The sequence below is a fragment of the Lissotriton helveticus genome, chromosome 9 (assembly GCF_964261635.1).
Source record: "Lissotriton helveticus chromosome 9, aLisHel1.1, whole genome shotgun sequence".
Classification (NCBI taxonomy): Eukaryota; Metazoa; Chordata; class Amphibia; order Caudata; family Salamandridae; genus Lissotriton; species Lissotriton helveticus.
In genome coordinates this window covers 695,424,136-695,433,346 of record NC_136070.1, presented here as the reverse complement: position 1 = coordinate 695,433,346, position 9,211 = coordinate 695,424,136, and the positions used below count along the sequence as shown (strand labels likewise).

The following is a 9,211-nucleotide window of genomic DNA, read 5'->3' as shown; positions in this document are numbered from 1 at the left end:
CACTCTTTCAGGCTTGGTCAAATAGTTGCCCTGATTAGCAGGCTGTTACTATGGTGCGAGAGGCCTAGGATGGTGTCGCCTTGAGAAGATAATTGTGGATGGTAGAGACGATAGCCTCGGAGCGCCTTGCTCAGGGGACCGCCATCTTGGCTACGAAAGCCATGACTCCCTCTAAGGTCTCTGGGTTACCATCACAACACAAATATAGAATAGGAGCTCAGATACTGTTGCGTGGTGAAAATTGGCCTGGTAGGGAAGAGAATGTATTCTCCAGCCCACCAGACATCTACAGAAAACTTTGAGGCTAATCCCCAGACACGGCAACATGGGGGTTATCATGGTCAGATGGAATGACAGAGACAACCTGAAGGTCAACCACCATTTACAGCTGTAATCTTCAGGGTTGATACAGTGTCCACACACACTTACCAACCCGCACCTTATGAAGAACATTCACTTCTACAAACGATACATTGACGATGTTCTCCTAATCTGGGAAGGCACCAACGAATCTCTACAAACCTTCCTTGACTGGATCAACACATGCGACCCTAACCTCAAATTTACAAATACCATCAGTAGAAGTACTATAACCCCCTGGATCTAGACATCACCCATGAAAATGGCAGTGTATCGACAAAGACACACTTCAAGCCAACAGCGAGAAACTCGCTCCTACATTTAAACAGCTTTCACCCTCGTCCCCTAAGGGAGAATCTCCCTTACGGGCAATACCTGAGGCTACATAGAAATTGTAGGAAGTTACAAGATTACAAAAACCAGGCAAAATTACTAACCTCTAAACTCAACAATCAAGGTTACCCGGAGAAAATCACGAAAAAAGCTGAAAAAAGAGCACGTAACCAAAACCGAGAAGGTCTGCTAGAGTCAAAACCTCCAGGGGATAATATAATCCCGCTAACCTGTGTAACAACATACAATCCAGTGTCTAACCAAGTATCCAAGATAGTCCAAAAGCACTGGTCAATACTCAATTCAGGATCTCTCAACTGGGAAAAACCATTGTTCTCCTACCACAAAGGAAGAAGCCTGAAAGATACTTTGGTTCACACTAGACCCCCACAACCCCAACATGAAGAAAACACCATAATCAGTTCAAGGGGTTTACCAAAGATCACAGGACATTATCAGTGTGGAGACTGCAGCGTATGCCCCCTGGCGATAACCACAAAAACCCTCCACTTGGAAAATGACAAGACATGGAAGATACGTAGACACACAAACTGTAATTCCCAAAACGTCATCTATCTAATAACTTGTCCTTGCAGCCTTAGATATATAGGCATGACGAGTCGCAAAATTAAGACTCGAATTGTGGAACACAGGAGTAACATCCGATGTAAGCGTAACATATCACGTATGACAAACCACTATCTGGAAATGAACCATACCCCAAATGACATGCAGTGGGTGGTCATTGAACAATTAGATCGTAGTGCAAACATCCAACAGGATTTGTTAGATAAAGAACAAAGATGGATTTATCGTCTGTCAACACACACCCAAGGGCTCAACGATAACATCCCCTGGAATTCACTGAACCAAAGATAGTCTTACTATGAGTCTACCCAGTATTCCATGAGTTCCTGGAATTTATAAACTACAATTTAAAAGTTACATAAGTAAACCACTAATTACACACAGTGTTTATATTTATACTTGACTCCCATCAGTCATATAGCTCAATGACATACTTAAACATAAGGCAGTGAGTTTCTCCCCATGCAAATAGACACTCCTGCTTGCTCTATTAATGGAACCGACAGGGCGGCGGTCTAGCTAATGAACACCGATCCCGCGTCATACGTCCTCACGTGACAACGACCACGCTACACTGTAGGTCTGCGGTCTAGTCCCGAAAGTTAGATTCCAGTATCATACGCTCCTGCGTGATGACGGCATCATAACACGGAAGCGGCATCAACTGTCGGCATCCGCTTATATAATACCCGCAAGCGTCCGGCACTCGCCAGCCTTTGCCCCGGGGACCATACTCTAGGTGATGCGGAGAAATCCTCTTCAATTGCAAGTAACATCGTTCGGGAACTCGGCGGTCTTTTAGTGCTGAGTTCCCACCATTGACACAGCGCAAATCTAGACATTTCTGCTTTCTGTAAAGGTACTAATCAATGTCGCTTTTTACTTTTCTTTGTGGTTCGGTCACCCCTCGTTTTCTAACAGATTGCGAACAGACAGAGGCCATATATATATATACATATATTTCCCACAACCCCGGGACAAGATTAGAAATCCTGAATCTTGACAAATGTAACTACCATTGTTTATGTAGTGCTATGGTGCATGCTAATCTCTGTGCCCCTCTTATCAATTACATTCAAATATATGTAATAATTTTGATGCTGGCTACTATTAGTCACCCAGCACAAAGCTATTAAATAATTTTCACGACTAACAACATGGACGCACTTAGTCTTATGTAGTAAGCACGCAGTATGGAGACACGATCATAAACACATTTCAGATCCACGTGTTATGTTGTGTCGTGTCATTGTGCATGATGTGTCAGGATGATAGACACGGCAGTCTGACAAACTTGGCAAGTACTTAGCACCTGCTATTACCACCAGTACATGTTGATATCCACGTTTTGAATGTAAATGAACACCGGATATCACTTAGTCATTACTGGTGGTAAATGACGCATGAATAATGACGCATGAACAATGCCCACTCAAAGGCATGCAGCTCAAAATTGTTTTATTTGCATCTTTCCTTTGCAGGTATTCTACATTTTTCGGAGGACAATAAATACAGACAGTCCTCTATGCATGCAAAGCACTCCTTAGCGCGAGTGCTAAATATGCTACACAAGTGGTACATTTTCACCACTCACATTTTTCACCTTTACGCACTGTTTTGGAGAGGTCCTGAAGAAAGCCCACCTTATTTTTTCTCTGGGCTGAAACATGTCGACCAACTGATAATAAATACAGCTACACATAGTATCTGGAACATATTATCCACTCTCTAAAAATTATTTTAATCATACCCCAGTGCTCCACGAATAAAGTACCAAGGTAGTATTCTGGAGGTATTTTTAATACTAATCACACATCACATCATCTCAAAAAACCAGCTCCACTGTAACCAGGTGTCGCAGCACAGCCAGGTAGCATTCGGCTACCTGGCTGGGACCCGAAGATGAAGCATGACACCAACCAGGTTGGTGTGTGAAGGTTTTAAAAACAAACCTTTGAGGTGCCGACACATTGTACACGTCAGACAGGTCGTCTCCTTTTGGTTATAATCATATTGTTAGGGACACGGACGGCCGTCCACTAGTCCTTACTCTCTACCTTTGGTGCAAAAAAAAAAAAACAACTTTAGATGCACACTCACTAAATCATGAGGTACATCAAGTAGACTCATAGATGGCTGAACTCAGTGGGGGAAATCAGAGGGCTGGATAGAAAAATCAAACACGGGCAAGGAGGTATAGCTTTCTGTGTCATATCATGACTTCTGTTTCTATGCTATGGTCAGATAGTCCCTTCACCTTCTGGAGCCGTATTAGGTACTGGCATTGTTTGCGCCAGGCCTCTGAAAAGGTGCACCGGGCGCAAACAATGCCAATGCGCCCCATTATGGTGAATGCGCTGCCCTGGGGGCAGCAGCGAACTCGGGGCAGCGCATTCATGTGAAAACACTGAGCAGCTGCTCCCTGTTTTCTCAGTGCAGGCGGCACCCGTCTGTAATACGGCGGGGCGCAGAGTCAAAGGAATTTCCTCATTTGCATAGGGCACGCCCCTATGCAATGAGTGAACACCCTCTGCTTATAGCGCCGGCGCTTTAAGTGCGCCAGCGCTATCGGTATTATAGAAGGGGACGCAAAAGCATCTGCGTCCCCTTCTATAATACCAAAGTGCCACAGGGGCGCACAAAGCGGGCGCAAAAGCCCATTGCACCCGAGGGCACCTTATTCGGCCCCAGATGATTATAATGCCATCCTCCTACAAATCTGATTTCTCTCCAGAAGCCTTAAGGCGAAGTCTCATGCCTCATGTCTCATCCCATCCACTTGGGGCTCACTGCCCATGAGGCCTGGGTAGAAATGAAGTAAGCGATGCCATCTATTAGTATCCTGGTGCCATCTTTTTCTAAAGTCATCGTGGGGTACAGCAGTTTTTGAGCTGTGTTTGAGCCAGCAGTGGGATTTTATGCACTCAGAGCAAGGAAGTGAGCGGAAGTATGGAAGCAACCATAAACGTGCAAGACGCGCATTCACAGGCCTCTCACTTTCCTTGTCAAGCCTCCTACGCCTCAGCTCCGCATTGTCAGCCAGGGTGGCATACTCTGAAGCAGATAGAGGAGAAACAGGAAGCGGAGGGAGACAAAGACGAGGGAGAAAGGGGCCGGCGAATGAGACACGGAGGAGGGAAAGAAGAGTGTGAAGATAGAGCAGTGCTGTGAACAGGAGAGAGAGAAGAAAGAAATGAAAGAGGTTGAGCTCTACACTAAAGGAGGAGCGGAGAAAGAGAAGTGGGAGAGACAGGCGAGAAAGAGGTTGGAAGAAGAGGGAGAGAGAGAGAGAGAGAGAGAGAGAGAGAGAGAGAGAGAGAGAGAGAGAGAGAGAGGGGATTGGAAGAAGAGAGAGAGAGAGAGAGAGAGAGAGAGGCAGAGAAAAGGACAGAGCAGAGAGAGAGATAAGGACTTATGTTAGAGGGAGAAAGGGGAAGGATGTGGGAGAAAAGAAAAAAGGGAGGGGAAAAGAGACATACACGTGTCTGTAGGAGGAAGTGCAACAAGTGTGAAAGAAACAGAAAAAGATCAGAGAGCAAGAGAGAGTACAAGAGAGATGAACAGAGACAGTCTGAATGGTGTAAGAGATGGATGAAAGGAGCACAAACGAAAACGCAGAATGAAGACAGAAAGAGTAAGTGGTGGCAGGTGCAGCGACTACTGGGGCAAGAAGAAAGAAAATAGGAAGGAAGAGGTTCGGAGAGCAATCTGTTGTGAAAGAGAGAAGAAGGAGCAAGAGAGGGAGGAAGGAGACTTACCGGGATGAGAGGATTTTGGGGAACAATTCTACATGCAGGAAGGCAGAGCAACATGACAGACGGAGAAGGGAGCAGAGCACTCACAATAAGGTTACTGATTAGTGTGTAATGCGGTGTCTTCTTTGTGCGATATTCACAAACCACAGACCCAGAGTCACATACTATAAAAGGCTACTTTAGTAGGACAGGATAGTATTTCTGAATTCATGAAACATAATACCCGAAAAATATCAGCCTTGCTAATACAACTTCTTTCCAGACACCCCCACCTTTAAACTCCCCCACAATGTAAACATTTCCCAAACAACTCATTTTTCTGAAAAACATCCTTTCTTGCTGTTCTTTTTCAGCTATTCTCTTGCCTTCTATAATATCTCGCTCATGCCCTACAAATCCGCAAAAATCTCCAAGCACAAAAACGTACAATTCTTTAGCTATTACAACACCACACCAAGGTTTTTTAATTCCACAATTTGGTCATTACGGGGCAGATGTATCAAAATACCTATTTGCGATTCTCAAATAGCGATGTTTTGAAAATCGCTATTTGAGAATTCCAAAATGGTATGTATCTAAAAATTCACATTTTGTTTTGTGATTTCTTAATATTCCTTATTTGCGAATAGCAAATTACGAATTCGCAATTAAGGAATAATTTCCCATTCTATTACAGGACCGGAGGCTTCGGATTATGCTTTCTCTTTCTTTACTGTTAAATCACAGCAGCCAATAAACACACAGTTTAATATGAAAAAACTACATTGTCCATGATGCTGAGCCTTAGCCACGCCTCCTTAGCCCTCATAAGAGCCCTGGTAACAGTCCCATCTTCCTCTTTCTTTGCTGCTCACAGCAAGAGATAAGTACCCTACTCATTTCAGCTGTTTATTAATGTATTGACATGGCCTGATTCATGTGTATAGTCTGGGTTGTAGCGCTTTGCGCTTTGTTAGACATTCTCAGCTGTTCTATTTGTTTGCCCGATTTTATTGATCTGTGGCTTGTTGCAATCTGCTCAACCGTTTTTTCCTCAGCGGGTGCTTTCCGCGAGGTTGTAGGGTCTATGATGTGGTTTATTTGTTCTGGCTGATTTATTTGACATTTACAGCCGCTGGGCGTGGCGTTACCTGCCGAGCGCTCTCGCGCTCAGTCTTGGAGCTCGGCTCCATGTGTTTCTTGTCTTCCGCACGCGCTTTGGCGCTTTCAGTACCAGGCCGCTGGGCGGCCGAACTTACCGCTGTGAGCAGTTGCGTTGAGATGCGGATGCGCGAGGGGCTCTCCCTAATCGCCAGCAGCGCTTGAGGAGCCGTTCACCACCCGGCCGGCGTGTGCAGCGTAACGCGCGTCCATCGGGCTTCTTTTTGGTAGGATTGGGTGCGCGTTGGGCTGCACATGCCGGTTTGGTTCTGATTTTAGTTTTTCACCGCGTTTTCACCTGGAAGCTGGTGGAGAGGGACACCTGGTTGAAACAACAGTTGGCCTTTTGGTGTGCGCACACGCTCCTTACATATATATATAATCTTGGCTCCTACGCCCTTCTGAGGCTGCAAGAATCTGAGTCCAGCTTTGCTGAGGGGGTTTGGTACTGTCTTAACTTTATACATACTTTGTGTGCAATTGGGCTGACCCCCCCCATTACTCCTCCTGATTTTCCTTCCTCGTGTGAGCATTATTTATCCTTGCATTGCCCCACTGTAGTGTAGATTATGGAGGAGTGGGTGCACTATGATGAGGAGGCGGAGAATGAATATTATGAGGAACAGCCTGGGGCTGTTATTGAAGATAAGATTGTGGAGGCTCTGTACGCTTCTGTCCAATCCTCTGTGAATAAGGCAATTGAGAGCGCAGTACCCACGACTGTGCAACAAGCATTGGCAGCTGCTCTTAAGCCAATAACTAAGCAGCTTGAAAAATTTGCAAAACGTCATGGGTTCAAGGAGGATAAGTCTAGTAAGGGAGCTCCACCAGCTACTGAGTCAGGGAAAGATAGTCAATGGCCTCACGCTAGTGCCTTAGATTCCCTTCCCCCAGAATCTGGTTCAGATCATGCCTACACTTCCAGCGGCAAGGCGAAGAGTAAGCAAAAGGTCTATGTGGACACGGACACTTCTACTACGACGGGCACTGACACTACCGATACTGATGAGGAGGCTCCTCCCAAGAAGAAGGCAAAGAAAGCTGCCTCTTCCAGTTCAGCTCCTCCTGTTAATACCCCTTCTACTTTCAAGCCCAGTGAGATTGTTCACCCTAGATCTTCTGATTGGGTTCCAGCGCCAGAAGTGGCGGAGTATCTTCAAGAGAATATTAGGAAAGGATTTGATAAGGGGGTTCGGAACCATCTTAGATCTGAGTGTCCTCGCCCTGACCTAGCCCATAAGGTCGCTGAGACCACGGAGATCGATGTTAGCCTGCTTACTTTCTTAAAGAAATTTGCTAAGGACCCTAAGAAGGGGTTTGAACGTGCCTGGCGCGGTTGTCAGGACAAGATGCTTGATGTGGTTAGCCCGCTGGCGAAGATTCTAGAGATGGCCTTAGCGGCCAAGGAAGCCAACATTCCGGTAGACCCCGACATTCTCGCAGGTTAGACCCAAAGAGCCATTTGCTTGCTCGGCAATGCCAATTGTGCAATCTCCACAGAACGGCGCAAGTCCCTACTTATGAGAATGGACACTAACCTGACAGATCTAGCGGCAGCGGAACCAGGGCCCCTGGCAGAGGGCAACCTGTTTGGTGAGCGCTTTGTGAAGGATGTTTCTAAGTATGTTGGCACCTTCACCTCCCTTGTTAAAGTGCAAACAGGTATCAAGCGTGTGTTTCAGCAGGGCCTTTTTAACAGGGCCGGGCGAGGTAGGGGACGCTCGCCAGGCCGCTTCTCCAATCAGGGTCCCCCCAAAGGTGGTTACGGATGTGGTAGAGGAGAATGGGACTCGACAAGAGGAGGCACCTTTTATCCCACCCGACGCCGGTTTTCCAAAGGCAGGTTCCAAGGAGGTGGCAACAGAGCTGGTTTCCACACCCAGAACTCCTCAGGTGAGCGTTCTAGACTGTTTTCTTTTACCATTGGGGGGTTGCATTCAGTTCTTCCTTCGCAATTGGCGCCTTCTTACTCAGGACGCGTGGGTCTTGCAGACAGTTCAAGGGTTTCGCTTACAGTTTTACGAAACGCCCAGGCAGGATACACCCCCGAGAACTCTCCATTTTTCCCAACAAGAGAGAGTTTTTATAGACAGCGAAATAGAGGAATTGCTTCAAAAACACGCCATAGCAGTGTGCGATTACAGTCCACACGGATTTTGCAGCAATATCTTTCTAGTTCAAAAGAAGGGTGGAACTCACAGGCTAGTTTTGAATTTGAGGGAATTCAATTATTTCCTGGTTTACAACCATTTCAAGATGGAGGGATTCCATCTGTTGGCAGATTTACTGCAGCAAGGCGATTGGATGGTAAGGCTAGATCTCAAAGATGCTTATCTGTCCATCCCCATTTATCCTCCACACCGTCGTTTCCTTCAGTTTCAATGGAACGGTTGGTGGTTCGAGTATTTGGCCCTTCCTTTTGGGCTTTCCTTGGCTCCTTGGTGTTTCACCAAGGTGTTGAAGCCGGTGGTCGCTCATCTCCGGGAGCAGGGAGTGCGCTTGATAATTTATCTGGACGACATTCTGATCATGGCTCACAGTCCGGAGCTGGTGTCTCAGCATCTGCAGATGACTATTTTATTGCTACAGAACCTAGGGTTTGTGATCAATCAAGCTAAATCGGCTCTGATCCCGTCACAGTCGACGGACTTTCTGGGCTTTGTGATCGATTTACAGATGGCTCAGTTGAGCCTTCCGAAGTCCAAGTTGAAGGACCTGAAGAAGGAGATTGTGTCACTTCTCATAAAACAGATGGTCTCACTCAGGACGATCGCCAGAGTAGTGGGGTTGTTGGCGTCATCCATTCAGGCAATATTTCCTGAACACCTTCACTACAGGGCGCTACAAAGACTCAAGATACAACATCTTCAGAGAGGTCTGGCTTATACGGATCTGGTTCCTCTGTCACAGGAGGTGAGAGACGAGATGCGTTGGTGGTTGTGCCTCGTAGAGGCATGGAACGGCAGAGCCATTTTCGGCTCTCAACCCGAAGTATTCCTAGAGTCCGACGCCAGCCGTTGGGGCTGGGGAGCGCG

At 46.5% G+C, this 9,211-nt stretch overlaps 1 pseudogene; it reads left to right on the top strand.

Annotated features, from left to right (window-relative positions):
- The first annotated feature begins 7,799 nt into the window (after positions 1-7,799).
- LOC144783248 (uncharacterized) lies at positions 7,800-8,794 on the top strand (annotated as a pseudogene).
- Positions 8,795-9,211: the final 417 nt, after the last annotated feature.